The following is a 16,368-nucleotide window of genomic DNA, read 5'->3' on the forward strand; positions in this document are numbered from 1 at the left end:
CACAGAGCCGAAATAGAGTGAATCGAAAGACGCGGTCTGCGCGCTGGTTTCAGGCCTCGACTCTATTGGATAAATGACTCTGTTGCTATCGCCCTGAGTGACACCCCGTTGCCCGAGAGCCAAAGTGCTGTATTTGTTGGAGCCATTATGAAATAAAAACCTAGCGAAAAAGGGCCACTATTTGGTTTGAATTGATTCCCTGAAAACTCCAGCAGTGAATATGCTTTCATTTTGATGGTATTACCACAGACAAAGTGTGTTGTGTCAGTTCCACCTCTCCATTACTTTGTCCATTAGGGTGAAACTGGCTGATTTTATTTCTCACACTCTATTTTCTGTGATAAAATGGAAATTCAAAAGCTTATTAAGTTCTGAGTGACATCTATATCGGGGCGCGAACGGGAAAGTAAGTCGACTATATCTAGTTTCAGTTCATTTTTGCTCAATTTCCCTCTCGTGATCAAATATTTCACTTTTCAGGAGGGTCCTAATGGGAGTGTCAGGTTCTAGTGGGCTCTCCTTCCTCTTTCCCTCCCATTACCAGCCATATGGCTGTTTCAAATTTCTACCTGTCAACAGCCAAAGAGCAGGTCTCAATTTTAACTGATTTCTTTCCCGCCGCAAGAACTTTAGCACTGAGTGAAAGCACTTCCAGCACAAAATGGGATGTTTAAACGCCCATATCAATTTATTCTGGAAAGGTAGAATTTATGCTAAGACAGACTGTCTGCCTGATTCAGTTCCTGTCTTGTGTGCGTAATTTATACGCGTACAGTATACCATCCTGTTGACTAGAAATCGTTTTCTTCAGTTACTCAGACTGTTTAAATATGTCTGCGCTTCATAAAAACCAAGCTGTGGCCGTCTCATACACCAAAGTAGGAAAAATATCAGCTTTAAAGGGATGGTTCACACAAAAATGAAAATTGTCATTAATTTCTCACCCTCATGTCATTCCAAACCCGTAAGACCTTCATTCATCTTCATTACACAAATTAATAATTGAATTAATAATAATTAATAATTTAAGAGCTTTCTGACCCCACGTAGACAGAAATGTTGCTGACACATTCAAGGCCCAGAAAGGTAGTAAGGACATTGTTAAAATAGTCCATGTGACATCCGTCATTCAACCGTAATTTTGTGAAGTTACGAGAATACTTTTTGTACGCGAAGAAAACAAAACAATGTGTTTATTCAACAATTTCTCCTCTTCCATGTCAGTCTTCGATACATGTTCACGAGTGGTTCACGTGTGTGAAAAGTATTCTCGTAGCTCGTAATATTACAATTGAGCCACTGATGTCACATGGACTGTTTTAACGTGAACTTGTCAGTTGCATTGCTGTCTATGTAGGGTCAGAAAGCTCTCGGATTTCATCAGCAATATCTTCATTTGTGTCCTGAAGATGAACGAAGGTCTTACGGGTTTGGAACGACACGAGGGTGAGCAATTAATGACAGAATTTACCCATAAATTAAAAATGTGTCATTATTTCCTCTGTACTGTCAAACATTTGAAGATCTAATAAAATGCTTTTTGTTCTTTATCAATCAATACTTTTGGTCCATTTTCTATTGGAGTACAAGCATTGACTAAAAGTCCTGAAATTGAAAAATCTGTCATCATTCATGTTAAAATAAAAAGAACATTGGACCCCATTGACTTTAAATTCATGGGAATAAAACACTCTATTCTGTGTTCCACACTGAAGCGTCAGTTTAGCAAAAAATTACATTTTCCGAAATTTACTCACCATCAGGTAACCCAAGATGTAGATGAGTTTGTTTATTCATTAGAACAGATTTAGAGAAATTTAGCATAACTTGCTCACCAATGGATCCTCTCCAGTGAATGGGAATGGGAAGAGTTCAAACTCATATGTGACCCTGGACCACAAAACCAGTCTTAAGTAGCACAGGTATATTTGTAGCAATAGCCAACAATACATTGTATGGGTCAAAATGAGAATTTTAAGTAAAGATCATGTTCCATGAAGATATTTTGTAGATTTCCTACCATAAATATATAACCAAACTTAATTTTTGGATTAGTAATATTGCTAAGAACTTCATTTGGACAACTTTAAAGGCAATTTTCTCAATATTTAGATTTTTTTGCACCCTTAGATTCCTGATTTTCAAATAGTTGTATCTTGGCCAAATATTGCCCTGTCATAACAAACCATGCATCAGTGGAAAGCTTATTTACTCAGCTCATAAGGTGTACAAATCTCAATTTCAAAAAATTTACCCCTGTAACTGGTTTTGTGGTCCAATGACACATATACATCTTGGATAGCCTGAGGGTGAGTAGATGTCCTGCAAATTTTCATTTTTAGATATACTGTTCCCTGAAGTCATACAGGTTTGAAACAACATGAGAATGAATAAACAAACTTTTCTTTTTTCAAATGAAAAATCCCTGTAAGTGTCCTTGATTACTTGCAGAACAAACACAAGTGTAGATGCTCAGAGCAGGCTGTTTCCCAAATCTCGAAAACTACTGTATGCCCCTGTCCTGCTACTAAAACTATTTCCTCTAAGGTTTTCCTCTGGGAGTCTGTATTATTTTGGGTTTTTATTTAATCTTGTTGGGAGGGTCTGGATTTTTTTATGGAGTGAGGCATACAGCAGGCAAAATGAAAGGGTATATTTATTTAAACTGCAAACATCTGCTTAATATAGTGTATATGGCAGGTCATGCCAGTTTAAGCCCCTGCCCACATAGGCGTGTTTGGCTTTTTTAACAGGTTTTGTATTAACTGATCATTCAAAATCATTCAGGCAGTTGAGGTCAAAAGTTTACATACACCTTGCAGAATCTGCAAAATGTTAATTATTTTAGAGGGATCATACAAAATGCATGTTATTTTTTTATTTAGTACTGACCTGAATAAGATATTTCACATAATAGATGTTTACATATACTCTACAAGAGTATAAAAATGACCCCGTTCAAAAGTTTACATACACTTGATTCTCAATACTGTGTTGCTACCTGAATGATCCACAGCTGTGTTTCTTTGTTTAGTGATAGTTGTTTATGAGTCCTTTGTTTGTCCTGAACCGTGACAACAGCCCGCTATTCAGGTCCCACAAATTCTTTGGTTTTTCTAGTATTTTTTGTATTTGAACCCTTTCCATCAATGACGGTATGATTTTGAGATCCATCTTTTCACACTGAGGACAACTGAGGGACTCTTACGCAACTATTACAGAAAGTTCAAACGCTCACTGATGCTTCAGAAGGAATCACGATGCACGTTTGAACCTTCTGTAAAATAATTAACATTTTGCAGATTCTGCAAACTGTAAATCAGTGTTATAGAATGACTTACGTATTGCTGAGATATGTAGATGAAACATGCACTAGAAAAGGGGTCTTATGGTGGGCTTCTCTACCTTCTGACCATCATGTTGCCTCTCTTGTCAAGTCCGTTATTACATAACAGATCTAAATGAAACCAAGAAACGATGTATCAGTATGAAGAGCTGCATTTGGAATCCCTCTTTAATGATTTACTGCACTTGCTTTTCATTTTGCATTAAAGATGTTTAATGTTTTCTTTATGCCTTGATCAACTGCAGTTTGTTTGTGCAAAGAGTAATAACTGTTGTGTTAATGTTTCTTTTTTCATTTGTATGATTTATTTACTCATAAAAGGCCAAATGTTTGTGTGCACACTGACATTTCACTGAACCCACTTTTCCTTCAAAGCCTAAGTTTTTTTCCCCTTTTTTTTTTTCGCACCATCATATGAAGATAATTGTACTTGGGCCAAGAGCGTATTGGACCATTAAACCACTGCCTCTCCCAGTAAAGCAATTCTCTTTTGTGTAAATGCATTGGAATTACTTTCAGGGGGCGTTGCAGAAGGAATATGTGAAAGGCTACTTATTCTCCTAATGATTCTTTGTCCTTTTAAAAGTCATCAGGCACATTTATAAGTGGATATGTACAAGGGAAGAGTTGCCCCTGGAGACTGAGGTCATCTCTACCTCCTTGTCCAAGGCCAGGAAGTAAGTTTGCGTGAATGGACCTCTGCCAGCAGAGGTTGGTCATATTGGTAATGTAGGCTGTCCATCTGCATCCTGGCACATGGGCCGTAATGACTGAGGTGAGAAGAAGAGAGCGGCAAGCTAACACAATAGAGATGGAGAGCCGTGTGCAGCGTTGTGTAAGCGTATTTTGATGGAAATGTTTCATAATGCAGTCTGGCAAAATAATTTTCATGGGAGTGTCCCACAGAATCATAATCCTGCTTTGGTCATTTTCAAAAGCGCTTTATTATGGTATGTCTTCTGTGGCTTTTGCAAATGTTGCCTCAGAAAATGACTAAGAGGAGAAAAATGCATGTAAATGCTGTTAAAACTAGATCAAATCAGCAGATTTTGGTTTTCTAATAGCAACAAAATATATTTGGCCTAAAAAGGATTTATTTTTCTTAAAAATATTTAAGAAACGAAAAACGATATAAATAGATTATTTGAACCGTTTAAATCTAAATCTGGAGTCTCACATATGTGGCTTGAAGTTAAATTTTTGACGTTTTCTATCCGCATGGCTGGTTCCAATTATGTATTTAGTTTGGTTTTCTCCCTTTGAGTTCATGACATCTTTCACACAGATCTTTTTGTGCGCTCAACACTTCAAAAACCTTCAAAATCACTCAGACTGTGCTGAAACTTTCATAATTAAACACAGAAAAACAGGGTGATATGTATGATATACTAATACAGTGATATGTACTGTTAGAGCGGCAGCAATTTTTATATTTAAAAAAAATAATAATTTAAAACTAGTTATACTTTTAAATGTTTTAAAGTGTAAATCACTTTAAAGACTTAATTTGATGCTGTTTGGAATTATCAGCGGAATAAAAAAAGCAGAAAACGCATCAGAAGACATAAAATACTTTTCAAGGACTGATCGAGAGACACGTGGAGTTCATTAAATTTTGCTGACATTTTAGCGGCTAAATGGCAGATAGTTACAGTCTCTGGGGGCTGCAGGCTTTTTCATATCCTTCCCCCAATGTCACTCCCCCAGCTCACCGTAACAGAAGGAAAACAGAGAGGGAAAGAAAAAAGAGTGTGAAGATAAGAGTGTTCATTGGGATTTTTCTCCCAGCTGTGGTTTGAGCAGGCGCGTGTGTTGTTTTTGTGGTTTGAGCGACGTCGGACACAACAGGCGGCAATGAAAATTGTAGGTGAATAGGTCTATTTGAGTTGAAAATTCAAGGAGAAAGGAATCCATCTGGATGATGAATAATTTAGATGGCTCAAGTTGGTTCCTGTTGCTGTTGTGTTTGTGCTCTCTCTCTCTTTCTCTCTCTCCTCCTCTGCAGACACAGCCCCCCCCCCCCCCACCCTCAGCCGACATGACTCTGGAGGCTTGTTCTTGATGCTCTGAGGTTACGCATGCCACTGTATGTGTGGGATTGGGCCACTAAACAACACAAGCTTTCATACACAAAATCGGCCACATGGAATTTTGTTCACTCAGGAGTGTCAGGCCTAATTCTTAACATTTGGGTTTGCCTTGAACCCTGCTGTCTTACTCAATATGTATGAGATCACATGTAGAACAAGTTTTTTTTTCTTACTGTAAAGTGGCAACAGAAACCATAAATGTGGTATCCAAAACTATGAGACCACTTAAAAAAAAAAAAAAGGGAAAAAAAAAAAATTCAATTTAAATAAAATGAAGAAGACTTTATGACTATATACATATTATATTTATTTTTTTTATGAAATACATGTTTATGATTCTGCACTGTTATGCAAAATTGATATTAAATTAAAGATATGCAAAAAAAATAGAATTGTTTTGACTTGTGGTTTTAGACCCTGCTGTATATGATGGATATGTTTTCATACCATATGTTAACATCCATTAGTGATCGTTTAGGAGGGAGAGAAAGAGATGGACAAAGAAAGAGAAACATCTTTGTGCTTTTTTTTTAAATCATACATTTAAATATAATTATAATTATAATCATAATTATAATAATACTTCATCGTTATTGTAACATTACAATGTAATAAAGCAATTTAATGTAATAAATGTAATCATTTACATTAATAAGAATTAATGTAAATGATTAATAATAAATATGCTTTAACTAATAATAATAATAATAACAATTCATTAACATGTAAAATGTGAAACAAATTAAGAAAATTCATTTAATGAAATGCAATAAATATATTTATATTAATAAATATGCTAATATACTTAATTATTTAAAAGAATAATAATTATACTAAATGTATAATTATTCTAAATACTAATACTACATTATTATAACATTATAAAAATTGTTAAATATAAAAGAGATCAACTAATTAACTACATTAATAATAATGTTAATGATTATTAATACATACACTTAATAAATAATAATAATAAATATACTTTAATAAATAATAACATCATTATTAACATTACAGTGTAAAATATGAAATAAATAAAGGAAATAAATGTAATGAAATATGATACATGTATTAATTTAGACTAATATGTATGCTAATAATATACTTAATTGTTTAAATGGATAATAATTATTATAAATAATTTAAAAATACTTCACTATTATAACATTACAATATAAAATATAACATGACTAAGTAATTTAATGTAAGAAATGTAATCATTTACATTAATAATAATTCATATACTTTATTAAAAAAAGAATTGTCATTATTAACATTACAATGTAAAATCTAAAAGAATTTTAAATTTAATAAAATGTTATTAATTTATACAAATATGTATGCCGATAATATACTTAATTATTAAATAAAATAATTATTATTAATATATAATTATTCTAAATAATAAAATATTAAAAAAAATATTAAAAAAAAAATTTAAATATAAAAAAGTAATTAAATTTAATGTAAGAAATGTAATCATTTATGTAAATAATAATTAATATATTTTAATAAAAAATAACTGTCATTAATAACATTACAATGTAAAATGTAAAAGAAATAAAGAAATGTTATTTCTTTTTATTTAATTTTGTGGTAAATGTATTCATTTATGCTAATATGTATGTTAATAATATTCTAATAATAATAATAATACTTCATGATTATATTGTTACAATATAGAATATAAAAGAGACAAATAATTTAATGTAAGAAATGTAATAATTTACTTTAATAGTAATATATTTTACAAAATAATAACTCATTGACATTACAATGTAAATTGTAAAAGAAATAAAGGAATTGTATTTAATGAAATGTGATAAATGTATTAATTTATACCAATGTGTATGCTAATAATATACTTAATTCTAAAAATAATATTATAATATTCTAAATAATAATAATATTAATACTTTACATCGCTGACATACTACTAATATTACTACATACTTGTTATATATGTTATTATTTATGAACTACATATTTATGATTCTATACTAATTGATATTAAAATGAGACAAATGCAAAAAATTAGACGCATTTTGACTAGTGGTCTCAGACGTTGTAGACCTGGCTGTATATGACGGATATGTTTTCATACCATATGTTAACATCTATTAGTAATCATTTAGAAGAGAGGGGAAAAAAAAACAAATTTATGCTTTTCCAGGAGTGACAGAAGTAAAGAAGTTCATCAACCTGGAAAAGATCAAAATGCTAATTAGAAAACACACACACACACACACGTAAACGTCGGCGTGTTTGTGCCGCAGCGGCGGTGTGTAAAGGAGCTTACGGCATTTCTCTTTTAAGAGGAGCTGAATGAGATGGGGGTGTTGGGAGGGTTGATGTGACAGGCCCGTGGAATCCCAACCTCTCTCTCCTGGCGCCTCGCACTAATCAACCCCTGTAATTTATGCAAAAAATATGATTTATATTTAATTTCACTACACTTGCATTGTTAATTTGAGATGTAATTAACGCGTCGCCACGGCAACTAATTTCTCAATGCCGTAAATTATCGCCGCCTTTTCATCAAAATTCAGTTACTTTGGCTCCTGTGTGCAATGTACTGATGCAATTAGGTTACCAGGGCAACCCAAAAGTGTTCATTTTCTTTTGTATAATTGCAATGAGGCAGAAGTTTTTATAACCGAGAGTCATGTTGAGGTTTTTAGGGAACAAAGAGCACGTACACATTATAGCACCTCTACAAAAGGGATGTGGTATAACAAATATGCCCTCTGCCATTTTTCCCCCTGCTCTTTCTCTCTCACACACACACACACACACGCACGCACGCAGCGTATAATCCAATGCGTTGACTTTACATCTATATCTGATTAAGTTTTCCCCTTTGGGCTGTGTCTCTTTTTCTCCAAGTGAGGCAATCTGTTTGTCAGATGTGCGTGGATCTCGGCTGGCCTGCATGTATATCAGGCGCATATCTCTAGCACATCTTCTCCACCCCTCATCCTTTTGTTCCTGGCTGGAATATTTTAATGAAGTGGATCTAATTTGCTCTCAAGACTGAGGCCACCAGCACGCCTCGCACGGAGCATGCCCGCTGGTGAGGAGTAAATGGGCACGAGTCTCGTGCCAGTCTGGCCTGTCTCCTGTGCCCACTCATGCCTGCAGCCTCTAACCCCCCTCCCTCCATTCTCCATAGAGACTAAATACCAGCTCATTGGCTTCTAAGCTCTGGTTAACTGAAAAGGTAATGCCGTTTTTTAAGCAGGCATTTTGAGTCTTTTTAGCTTTGATTGTTATACAGGCCGGTATCACACTGCAAAAAAAGACATTAGTTTTTAACTAAAATCATCCTTAAAACAAGATGAATTTACTTGGCAAATGTGCATAAAGTAAGAGTTTTCATCCATTAATATCTTGGCTGACTAGAGCGGTGCTATACATTTCCGGTCTCTGGTTTCTAGTCAAATTAACATATTTTTAGAGCCAATAATATAACGTTAAACCTACGCACATTTTTATATGTAGTTATATTTAAAAGTTTCAATTCAGTCTGTTTTAACATGGATTTCTATGGAGACTGGAATACGAAAGCACCCAAATGAAAGTTAGAATCCTTTATGGCGCCGCTCATCAGTTGGATATTTTGAAAAAAAAAATATGGATATTTTGAATTATTATTTATTTTTTATTTTTTTGCGAAATATATTCTTGCGTATATGTTTAAATATATAACGCAATCATCCTTAAAACAAGATTAATTTATTTTACAAACGTGCAAAAATATTTTTAGAGAATATATTTTTAAATATTTTACACTTTTGTTTCAAAATATATTCTTTCTTATATTTTTAAATATAGACTAAAATCAGTCTTTAAACAAGATGAATTTACTTAACTATGAGCATAAAATAAGTTTTTAGGGAATATATTTTGAATTATTTTTGAATATATAATAAAATCATCCTTAAAACAAGATTAATTTATTTTACAAACGTGCAAAAATAATTTTTTAGAGAATATATTTTTAATTATTTTACTTTTTTGTTTCAAAATATATTCTTTCTTATATTTTTAAATATAGACTAAAATCAGTCTTTAAACAAGATGAACTGACTTAACTAATGAGCATAAAATAAGAGTTTTTAGAGAATATATTTTGAATTATTTTTAGTTTCCAAAATATATTCCTACTTTTTTAAATATAGACTAAAATCATACTTAAAACAAGATGAATTTACTTGACTCATAAGCATAAAATAAGGGTTTTTAGAGAACATATTTAGAATTATGTTTTTGTTTTTTAATATATTTCTGCTTATGTTTAAATATAGACTAAAATCATCCTTAAAACAAGATGAATTTACTTGACTAATAAGCATAAAATAAGAGTTTTTAGAGAATATATTTAGAATTATTTTTATTCCTACTTATATGGTCAAATATATACTAAAATCACATTTAAAACAAGATTTTTCTGCTTTTTTTGAATTCCTGCTTATATATTGAATATATATTGAATAATTTAACCTCAATTGTTATAGAAGCAAATCACACTGCTAAATAAATAAATAAATAAATAAATAAATTTAGAGAATATATCTCAAATTCATTTTTTCTTATGCCACTAATACATGCTTAAGTTCTTGTTTTAAAGTATAAATCTTGGGTTTAAAAAACTAAAAAAAACACATCTGGTTATTTCTTATTTGTAAATGTCACACTGCAAAAATTAAACAATAAAATAAAATAAAATAAAATAAAACAGAAAATAAAATAATGTAATAAAATAATATAATAATAATAAAATATGTCCCTGAAAACAAGATGATTATAACTGACAATTTTTTCTTACAGTATTTTTATTTATTTATTTTAATTTTATTTTTATTTTAGAATTTATTTTGGCTTATTTTATTACATTTTTTAAAAGTTTGATCTGTTATTATTATTATTGTTATTATAACTTTCCTAAAAGGTACTATTATGTACAATTTAGGTAGCTATATGTATCTTTAAAATACTAAAATTGAACCTTTATGGGTGAATAAGGTAGAAGGGTGTACTTTCCAAAGAGGTACCGCCCAGGTGATATTGTTTGTACCTTTTTTTCTCTTGAGAGTATATTATTTCTTTCAAACACTGATTTTTGGCAGCGTATCCACATGTTCAGACGCAGCTGTATGGCTCCGAAGCCGTGCTGGCTGAGAACCAACAGGCAGACCAACTCTACTTTTCTTAACCTCATAATTAGCTCTGGTTTCCCTCTCTTTCCTCCACATTCTCAACAAGCTCTGTCAGCGTTGTTTATCCAGCTAAACCAAAGTTAACATTGTTTTAGTAAAGGATAAATATTGTATTGGTATTAGCATATTTTCCCATTAAACCTGTGTGTACACATCCTTTAGTTGGGTTTTAACCTGATCACAAGAACATATTCTCTTTACAAGATCTTTATTTTCCTTTCACTGAATCTCCCGAAGCATCGAACGCAGCTGTCAAGAGTAACCCCGGCATGTACTTAACACCCTTGATATTTCTGTTCTGTTTGATTCTGTGTGATTTTACCAAGGGATTGACTTGCCGTATCCATGTCTCAAAGTGAGCAGGGATTGGAAAGGGGGGGGGTTAAAGACGTCTTCCCCTGCCCCATTGTTCCTGCTGACAGCAAACAAGCGATTACCATCATTCACAGAGACAGCGTATTGCAAAAGGAAAGAGCCGATGGCCTCCCAGGACCCCCCTCGAAAAACGCGGCCCCTTTAAAAGCATGTTCCTCGCCACACCGGTGACACGTTAGATTTCCAGCGTGACCGATCTCATGCTGTATCTTTACTACTGAAGCCTGGTACTGAGAGATGAGCGAGCCGAGGAGATCTGTTCTTGTTTGAATGAAGTGGCTACAGCGTAATTACTACTGCTACGTTTTGCTCTTTGATCAAATGCTGTTGTTCTTTATGCCTGACATTCTCTCCATATGTGTCAAAACATGCAAAAGCCTCTTGCTGCACATTACTCATGAGATTTAGCAGGGTTTTCACTTTAGTTTGGATTGTTTCAAAGGACTATCGATGCAGTTTCATGTTAGAAACCGGTCACTTCTATTGAGCACAGGCAAGATCACCTGAATATACGACAGACACACTTATACTACGCATATGCTTGGATCCCTTTATTTTATTAACTGGTTCGAAAAGTCTAGTAATCTGCCTATATGTCTGGAGTTTTTATTTTTTTTCCCAGTTGCGATACACTGTTGATTTGAGACTTTTTAAAACTGATTTGCATCAGTTATATTAAAAGAATATATCATCAAAAATGAAAATTATGGTAGTATTTGTTCACACTTTTGTTACAGACTTTTCTTGACTTTATTTTACATGTGAAAACCAAAGGAGAAGTTTAGCAGATTGTTCTAGCTGCTCTTTTCCATGCAATAAAAATGAAAGGGGACTGGAGCGGTCAAGCTCCAAAAAGTCTAATAGAGTATCATAAAAGTGGTCGATATGACTTGTTTGCTGTTTTCTGAAGCCATTCAGACTGAAAACTATGGAAGCCTTTTTCCATCACTAAATAAAAAATGATTATTGTGTCTTTTTATCTCTCAATTATGACTCTTTTTTCTTCAGAATTTTGAATTACATACTTGCAATTCTGACTTTTTTTTTCTCACAGTTGTGTGATGTAAACTCACAATTCCAAGATAAGTTGCACTTCTGACTTTTTCTTGCAAATTATAAAGTTATAAAGTTGGAACTGTGTGATATAAACTCACAGTTGCAAGTTATGAAGTCAGAATTGTGAGATATACACTTTTTTTCTTAGAATTGTGTTATATACTCACAATTCCGACCTTTTTTTTTTTATCAAATGCGAGTTTGTATTTTGCAATTGAGCCTTTTTTCTTGCAATTCTGACTTTCCTCAAAATTGTGAAATATGTACGCACAATTGCGAATTATAAAGTCCAATTTTGAAGGGGTAAAAAAAAGACTAATATGTTCTCAGAATTGCGAGTTTATGTCTCACAATTCTGATTTAACTCACAATGACGTGTTTTAAAGTTAGAATTGCATTTCTGTGACCGTCAGAATTGTGAGTTTTTATCTCACAATTCTACCTTTTTATCTCACAGTTAACTTTTTTCTCAAAATTGAGATATAAATCTGCAGTTCTGCCTTTTTATCTCAAAATGTAATTTTTTCTGAGAATTGTGTTATATAAACTTGCAATTTTGAGTTATGAAGTCAGAATTACATGATATAAACTCACAATTCTGAGAAAAATTTCAGAATTGCGAGTTTATTTCAACTTAAGAATTGCAACTTAATTTTATACTCGGATTTCTGAATTAATATCTCACAGTTGTGAGTTTATATCACACAATTGTGAGTTTATATCACGCAATTCTGACTTCATTTCTCAGAACTGCAAGTTTATATTTCACAATTCTGCCTTTTTATCTCACAGTTAACTTTTTTCTCAGAATTGAGATTTAAACTTGCATGTCTGCCTTTTTATCTCAAAATGTATTTTTTTCTGACAAAATTGTGTGATATAAACTCATAATTGTGAGTTATGAAGTCAGAATTATGTGATTAAAACTCACAGTTGCGAGTTATGAAGTCAGAATTGTGAAATATAAACTTGCAATTGCGTGTTATAAAGTCAGAATTGCGAGTTTATTTCGTAGAACTGCAACTTTATTTTAAACTTGCAATTCTGACTTTATATCCGGCAATTGAGAGTTTATATCATGAACTTTTTTCTCAGAATTGAGATATAAATGTGCAATTCTGCCTTTTTTATCTCAAAATGTATTTTTTTCTGAGAATTGTGTGATATTAACTCGCAATTGTGAGTTATGAAGTCAGAATTACGTGATAAAAACTCACAATTGTGAGTGCAATTCTGACCTTATATCTTGCAATTGTGAGTTTATATTACGCAATTCTGACTTAATTAGAACTGCAGATTTATATCTCAAAATTCTGACTTTATAACTCACAATTGTGAGTTTATGTCGTACAATTCTGAGGAATTGCAAGTTTGTATCACGCAATGCTGAGAAAAAAGCCTCGAAAATGTTCTTTGTGTAAAAAAGATCAGATTTTGACATTCTGCTAAATATCTTTTTACATTCAGCAGAAGAAAGAATATCAGATGGGCTTCAAAAGACATGAAGAGGGTGAGTAAATGCTGACAGAATTTTCATTTTTGTCTGATCTGTTCCATTGAGAAATAATGTGCGTTTGAAGAACGTTAGTTTTTGTGAAATATGTAATGGAAACACACCTATGAAAACTGGATTATATTTGTTTACTTACTGGAGTCTGAAGCAGTATTTGCTTTTGTCACATTTATTCCCATTTTACCAGCGCAAGGGGCCCAGGAAGACGAGTTACCAAGGAACACAAAATTTTAATTAGTGTATTTTAATCATTCAGGCTTTTCAAGCTAATCCACAGACCCCAGAGAATTCCCAAGATGCAGCTCTGTGCTGCTTTACCATTTATTGTTGAGTCTATTATAATTACTGTTAGCAGGTGGGGGCTGGGAGGCCTTTATTATGTTTTTCCATCTTTATTATAATTACTTAAAAAAAATTAAAGGATGCTGTTTCATTAAGTTTAGAGAGGATGCCATTTCAACCCTTCTTTTCTCCCTTCATCTCATTGCTCTTCCTGCCTCTGCGTTCGCCGTAATTCTCTGATATTTATACATCGCACAGCTTTATACCAAACACATATAAACACAATAAAAAAGCAAAAGCAGAAGGAAGAAAGATGCACTTAATGAAATGCTTTTCTAGGGGTGCTTTGTAAAATCCATCTAATGCTCGGAAAACTCGACATGCATGCATCCTCTAAAATCCAATTGTTTCAGCTCGTAATTGGAGCTCAATCAGAATACGCAGGCAGACGCTAGAATATATTTTCTTCATTTTCCCACTCAGCAGTGAATAAAGATAAGAAGTCACGAGTGAGTTTTTAAGCCCTGAGCTTTGGGTGTTCTACAGGGATTTTTGGATCTTCCTGAACTGTATTTTATGCGACTGCAGTTATCGGCAGTATTGTTTGATGAAAGTCTTCTCACAGCTGAGAAGTAAAATTCAGAGGGTGTTTTTTCTTGGGCCGCTCTGTTGAAGTGCTGTCCTCATTGGAAGTGTTTCATGGCAAATGATGTGAACAAACAGCTCTCGTGTGTGAAGTGTCCCTCTTTACTCTTTTCCCTCTCTCTGTTCCGTCCCCTTCCCTCTTCCCATTACACAGACTCAATCCTAAACCGCATGTGTACACAGAAATACTGAACTTAACATGCCAAACATTTACCATTGTAATTATTCATTCTAATATGCTAGTTGTATGAATGTTAAAGGGACAGTTTATTGAAAAATAAACATTCTATCATCATCAAAATATCTAAACTCTTTCTCCATTCAGTTTTATATTTTTAAGTATTTAAAAAAATTGATTGATGGCAAAACTGATTTTGGTGCTCAAGAAATATTTGTTGAAAACAGTTGTGCTGTTTAATTTTTTTGTGGAAATCATGACAGATGTTTTTTCCTAATTCTTTGACAATTTACATGTATTTGAAACAGAAACTTTCTGTAAAAAAAACTAAAAATTTTTACTGTCACTTTTGATCAATGTAGTGCATCTTTGCTGAGAAAAAAAATTAATATCTTTTGAAATATAGTGCACAGGTCATATGGACCTCTTCCTTTCTTCCGTCTTCCTTCCTTCCTTCCTCCCTTTCTTCCTTTCTTTCTTTCTTTCTTTCTTTCTTTTTCTTTCCTTCTTTTTTCTTTCCTCTTTCCTTCCTTTCTTCCTTTCTTCCTTCCTTCCTTTCTTTCTTTCTTTCTTTCTTTCTTTCTTTCTTTCTTTCTTTCTTCCTTCCTTCCTTCCTTCCTTTCTTTCTTTCTTAAAATAAGTAACTAATCAACACATGTGCAGTCATATTTATTTATTTATATATTATTTATTTTGGTGTACTGTCTTTAAATTTATGTTCAATTAAACATACATATTATGGTTACATTGACCATATGAATGATTCATTAAAGACTAATTTCGTGGAAGTGAATCACAAGTAAACGACTGTGGTCTGTCATTGAATCCGAGCAGTGAAATGTGATTGGTTGGAAGTTTCTTTTTCAGATGACTAATGTAGATCTACTGCCTCATGTTTTGAATTCTTGCATGTCCAATGTGTATTTAGCACCAAATCATGGGGCTATTCTTGGGCCCCTCTGAAAGCCAGCAGAAAGCGCTAGCAGCGGCCCGCTGCTGAGACTGGCAGTTTTTTTGTATTTTCGTGGAAAATTCCACATCTCCCTACGAGCTGCGTTTCATAAGCAGAAATACGTTTCAGGACAGATCCTGGGAAAAATTAATTAATGGACCTTTGCGGTGAGCAAAAGGCCAGCACAAGGCAATTATAGTGTCTTTGTGAAGTGTCAGGATTTTGGAATTATAAAATCACACTGGATTGGCAGCAGTAATTATGCCGGAAAGAAGAGCTCACCTTTACTGATATTTAACAATTTACAGCTTAATTTGTAGACCTCAGCTTTCCTTTTTACCCTAAAGCCTGTAATGATTTTGTAGGGGTTTAGCATGCCTCAGTCGATTCTGTCTTTGGATCATTTGTGTTTAAACTATGAATCTAATGGCATACTTGCTGTTGCAGTCATTTACACACAAGCATCCAATCTGTCTCTCGAGTGAGTTATTCATTACAAGACTTGCCTCTCTTTAAATTAATATGACTACATTAATAGTCCACGAGAGAGTCCACAGAGAATCTGCAAAAAAACCCAAAACAATAAAACTCATTTTTAACAGAAAAAACATGGAAATGGGGGTCTTCCGTATTCAAAAAAGCCACCTGTCTTATGTGGTTTGTCTGAGCCCAGTAATGGACAGATGATTTAGACGGGGCCTGTTTTGGG

At 33.2% G+C, this 16,368-nt stretch overlaps 1 protein-coding gene across 15 annotated transcripts in view; it reads left to right on the forward strand.

Annotated features, from left to right (window-relative positions):
• casz1 (castor zinc finger 1) overlaps positions 1-16,368 on the forward strand; it is a 234,777-nt gene that overhangs the window by 77,679 nt on the left and 140,730 nt on the right. For 7 of the 15 annotated variants that reach the window (XM_051097448.1, XM_051097449.1, XM_051097441.1 and 4 more), the window contains exon 4: positions 13,557-13,599. The exons of 4 other annotated variants lie outside the window; for them this stretch is intronic. The gene's annotated coding sequence lies outside the window, so the exon portion shown is untranslated. The remainder of the gene's footprint in view (positions 1-13,556; positions 13,600-16,368) is intronic. 4 more of the 15 variants (XM_051097446.1, XM_051097444.1, XM_051097445.1 and 1 more) reach the window with 1 other exon arrangement.

Source organism: Labeo rohita, chromosome 23 (assembly GCF_022985175.1).
Source record: "Labeo rohita strain BAU-BD-2019 chromosome 23, IGBB_LRoh.1.0, whole genome shotgun sequence".
NCBI lineage: Eukaryota > Metazoa > Chordata > Actinopteri > Cypriniformes > Cyprinidae > Labeo > Labeo rohita.